The 5,288-nt window shown below is 47.5% G+C and overlaps 1 long non-coding RNA gene across 2 annotated transcripts in view; it reads right to left on the minus strand.

Annotated features, from left to right (window-relative positions):
• Positions 1–5,288, minus strand: part of LOC109308090 — a 183,843-nt gene that overhangs the window by 173,015 nt on the left and 5,540 nt on the right. The window contains exon 1 of one of the 2 annotated variants that reach the window (XR_002100459.1): positions 5,129–5,246. The exons of the other annotated variant lie outside the window; for it this stretch is intronic. This is a non-coding gene — a long non-coding RNA (uncharacterized LOC109308090). Of the gene's footprint in view, positions 1–5,128; positions 5,247–5,288 lie in introns of those variants that run through there. 2 annotated transcript variants of the gene reach the window in all.

Raw genomic sequence — 5,288 nt, forward strand, 5'->3', positions numbered from 1 at the left:
CCGCCCCCCGCCCTGTATTACCATATGGAGGCCGAGTCCCTGCGAATCACAGCACCAGCGGGCGGCATTTGAATAAGCCCCGCAACCCGCACAAACCCCAACTCCTCCGCACGCAGCTCTGTCTGCAAGGGCCACTTTCCCGGCCCTCCTGCACCTTGCAGCCCCTCCCCCGTCAAGTGCATGTGCCACAGAGAGAGCAAGGGACAGCTGTCTTGCTTCAGTCACTTGCCACTTTAACACTAACTTGACGGATAGAATATGAACAATAAATACCCTCCCCATCACTGATCTAACACGGCGCATTTTAAAGCTAAAACACAAATCCTTTCGCGCACACACACGCACGCACACACACAGGGTTCACATATGTTTTATAAAATGCTACTGAATAATCTTTTCACACATTATATCCAACACGGACTCGGATCCTGGTAAACATCACACCTCAGAGAAGGGGAAAGGTTTGGGTTTTAAAGAAAAATTGGTTTTCCTTCTTTGTAAAGCTTGCACAATAACACGGTGGTCTAAACAAAGTATAACATCTTTACAGAAAGGATCACTTTGATTTCCCCCCTCTTAACTCTCTCCACCCCCCCCCCACACACGCACACACACTATTTGCTTAGCCCGCACCACAAGGATAAGACCCGCACCGGCAGGCTTTACAGGTGAACCTGCATTTTTTGACTTTATAGATTATTTTAGGGGTGGGGAGGAATGGGAGTCTGGAGGATCGTCATCGTCGAAATTTTAAAAAATAATAATACTTCGACATCAAACGACCTCCATTTGAAAAACTCCTGCACCTTTTCCAGAGGGCAAAATTGAATTTGGGATTCTTTGCCACCGGCAGATCAATGGATTGGAACAGTGGCTCCCCTGCCCAAAAGCCTTCAACGGTGAATACACCTCTTTGGAGGCTAAAAACCCAACCCAGCATCTTCCTGATTAATAATCTCTTATTTGACATCCCAAGGTAAAAACCAAGAGAAGCGGCAAGAAGATAGGGGACAAGGTTTTTAATACTGAGGAATAGTAGCCAGATATCAGATAATTGCTAACGGGTGAGATTTCCGAGGAGAAGGGTGAGGGGTGCCGTGCAGTCTGCTCTTTGTTAGAGGCGCTTTAGTGAGTCAAGAATATCGTGAGCATCCAAAATGTTAACTTTAGCACCAGCTTGAAAGAAGTAACCAATGCAGTTGTGGTTTTTTTACATATATATACACGCAGTGCTTATAGCTTTGGCTTTTACGGACTAAGCATTAGCCACATTTTCCTGGTGACTTTTGTGTTGCTTTATTTCCTTACACCTTGGCAGAAATTTCACTCATTACAGTTAAGATTTGAAATGACCCATTACTTCACTGTTTCTTATTCCACTCTGACCAGAGAGCCGATTCCAGCTGTTTTTATCACCTTGGCACGCTGAAGTCCACTCCTGATCTCCTAGCACTGTATAGGGATCAAGCGGGAAGGTGGCGGGAAAGAGGGTGGGTGGGACAGACCCTGGACTCATGGCCCTCAACCCATTCGTTTTTCTATGTGGCATATTTGAAAGTCCCCCTTTCCCCCGCCCCACCTTTCCAAAACATCTTTCTGGTCTTGTCCAGAGAAGTCCTGATACTGGGTCAGGTGAGAAAGGTGGGAGAATACTGTCACTAGGAGGGTATCTGCAACCTTAATGGGTCCCTAGGGAAAAGGGACCAGGCGGGGCAGTCTGTGCCCTTGGACAGCTCCTGGCTCCCTGCTTCGGCCAGCAGGGGGACAGCGACACCTACTGGTCGCCTGCACAAGCCTAGGGGGTTGCGGGGTCTCTGTGGGGCTGAGTTTAAATAAAAGGCTTCAGCAAGCTCGCCTTCTTAATCAAATACATCCAGTAGGGAAGAAAAATAGTGAAAACAAGCCCTCTCATATAACCCTTCCAAATGAGAAACGTAACAAAACCACAGGGCCCGCTCCGAGGATTTCAGCAGCAATAATACAAAAATAAAAACCAAGAACAAAAAAAGAGTCAAAAGCACTTGTGACCTTTTAGTTCAGGAAACCTTCCTTCTCAAATAATTCTCACGCCTGTGCCTCGCCCTCTGGGCATCAAACCTTACATGTAGTCTGGAGATCAAATGTTTCCCCTTCTAATATCCGTGTTGATCGGGATGATCCCATACGCAGACTAGAGATCTAATAAGTACAATCACCGATCCTTCACTGCGGGCAAGGTCTTTCGGGGGAGGTTGGTGAAGGACAGGCTCAGTGCACAGCCCCGAGGGGGCACCTGCCCCCTCTCCCCATGGCACGGCTGTGCCCAGGCTGAGTCTCCAACCCGCTGTCTGGGTTGTTGGAAACGCGCGGGGAAAGGCAACATCCTAACAAGCATCGCAGCGGGCACACGTCCCCCCACGCTTTCCACTGTAAGTGCTGCGACCAAAAAATGTAGGCTCACACGATAGTTTGCTGAGAAAGGCAGGAGTCTCTCTCAAATCATTTGAGGAGGATGACTGTAACTATAGTACCATACACAACAGGATAATTTTAGTATTTGTCTCGGAAAGGGATCTTGTCTCTAGTGAATTTGTTCTGATCTGGGTGGAAAGAACTCTTCCTTTTTTTGGAGAAGCATCCTAGTCATGCCTGCTGTACCTCAGCTCCTTTCCTTCACCACTCCTTCTTCACCACTAAAATTAATGGCCAGGTTAATATTATCAAAAGATGTTTTGAACCGTTGGTAAGGAAGTAATAATCTTGTTAGGCTGCTAGAAGGAGGGACACACATCCATACACGCGCCAAGTTGTAGGTTATGTCTGATTGGATTAAGTACCACTTTATTTATTTATTTATTTTGTTATTTTTTCTGGTAGTCCATTAACTGGGCCTTTATGCAGTGGGTTTGGATTAATAGCTGACTTCCAAATCCTCACTCTACCAATTCGATTTTTTTTAAATAGGCTAATTTTGAAGAGTCAATAAATAGTACAGGAACAAATAAGTTGGCCGGATGGTTTTGAAGGACATTTTTTTCCGTATACCTGCAATGGTTTATTTCTTTTTAAAAATGAAAATGGAGAATCTTTAACCATTACGAAATTGTATGGCTCAGGCCCTTGAAATGTATGCTCTGCAAAGGAATACGCTTGCAATGTCTTGTTAAAAGGTGCTTTTGTCACAACTACCTTTCAGAGGTTTCACCTTACTTTTCATATAGCGCGTTCAAATGTGTGGCCCAAAGCAGATGTTGTATGACGTATTCTCTAAATGCGCAGTAAGGCTCACAAATACAACTTAGCTAAATCGCAAAGACAATATATTTGAGTCTGAATGAACCCATAATATAACAACATTAAGGTTTCGTTTTTAGAAAATAGCCTACCATGAAAATGAATTATAGCCATAAAAATGTAGCTGATCCAAAATCTAGCCTATAGCCGCAAAAAATAAAACAAAACGAAAAGTCAGATATGCTTTTAAATATTGAAGAGGTGTCTACATCCTGGGTGATCACACCTGCTGCAATATGGCTAATAACACACTGTCTTGGCGCCAATACAACGTGTCTTTGCTTGGATATTTTTGCAGGATATTCTTCTTTTTTTTTAATGAGTTCAAAATTGTTGATTTTCACGTGGGCACTGAAAAATGGATAAACGATCTTTTTGCATTGCAAGCACAGACTTTCTCCTAGCCACCCCACTCACTAAAAAAACTGCTACCCATGGGGATTACAGTAGCATATCTAACAATATTCCTAGAAAGAATACGGACATTATTTAAAAATGAGATCTTACTGAGGAACAATGGAATTGCTCTGGTTTATTTCCACATTTTAAGAGAATGTATTAGTTCTAGATGTTAGCACCTTTATTACAGTCTTGCCTTTCTGTTGTGGGCGTGTGCAAGTGTATTTAACAAACAGTTTCAGGAATCTCTTATTGTATTTCTCCTATCTGATATACAGAACGACTCCTTTGACAAAGCATCATAGCATATTAAACGTTACAAATACGCAAAATCAGCACCGTCCTTTGTCCCAATATGTCACCTACTAGCTTCTCCTTTTCTGTTTTTCTCTCTTTCTCTTCTTTTCAAGCTTTGAGTAGCAATGAATGAATAAAGAAAAAGACCCGGTGATCATCAGCATAGTCAATATGTATTAATTAGGACATGACCATGTAAGCCTATCATCTTCAATTGATAAGTTGGTATGAAGGCTGAGCCGGCTACGTATGGCAGCAGGCATATTGCATAAAACCCTGGGAGTGGCTGGCGGAGGGGTGTACACAGCAGCCGACCAAAAGGCTCAAAGAGTGGGATAAGGGGGCGGGTCATCGCACCTGCATCCACCTTCGCAGGAAGGGGGAAAACCGCGCAGCTAAAACTCAGCCGAAGCAAAACTCGGCCAAGGCAGGGATGAGGGGATCCGTGGCTTTTAGACTTTGCCCATCCGACTTCACGTGAAGGAGCCGCTGTCTTGCTAAACAGGATCTTCCTCCCCTTCCTTCCTGTTTCCCAGAGCTACCCTCCAACCCACAGTAAACTTGACCCAATTGCGTGTCTATGTCTTCTACCTAGCAGCCAGGGTGACAGGGTCAGGGCCAAAAGAAGTGTTGGCTTCATCATCCGGAATTGGCACCCCACTAACTAGGAGTCTAAGTAGGAGCTAGCCCTAAACAAACAAGCAAACCAGCGAGCGGGCAGGGAGCCTGCCTGCTGGCGGCTTCTAGCTGCGCCCCCAGCCCCCGCCCCCGAGGGGCGCCCGCTCCCCGGCCGGCGCCAGGGCCCGGCCCGCCCTCCACGTGCTGCCCCTCGCCAGCCCCGCGCAGCCCCCCACGTGCGTGTGCGCGCGTGTTTCACACGCCTATAGGCAGGTGGCCATCAGGTGATCAGGCTTGTACTCCAATAGTCTTTTTTTTGTCACCCCCTCCCCCCCCACCTCTGCCTCCCCGCGTGGAAATAAGGTGTGCCAGGAATAAGGAGATTTTTTTTTTTTTAAAGCAAGAGACTGGCGGGGACCGGCCCCCGGCCCCTCCGCCCGGCCGCCAACTTTGTCCCGGCGGCCTGTGGCCGGCTCTCGCCCGCCGGCCAGCCCCGGCCCCTCCCGCCGTCGCGGGCCCCCGCCCGCTGCCCGGTACTTACCCCGCGGGGCCGGGCTGCCTGCCTGCGGGAGCCTCCGCTCCTGTCGCCTCTCGCCAGCCTCTCCGCCTGACACGCGCACGCACCCTCGCAGATATGATTTGTGACTTTTCGAGCTCATTCAGCGCGAGCCAAAAGGGAGAGGCGGGGGGAGGCGGGGTGG

Source organism: Crocodylus porosus, unplaced genomic scaffold, assembly GCF_001723895.1.
Source record: "Crocodylus porosus isolate Cpor-Errol unplaced genomic scaffold, CroPor_comp1, whole genome shotgun sequence".
Lineage (NCBI taxonomy): Eukaryota > Metazoa > Chordata > Crocodylia > Crocodylidae > Crocodylus > Crocodylus porosus.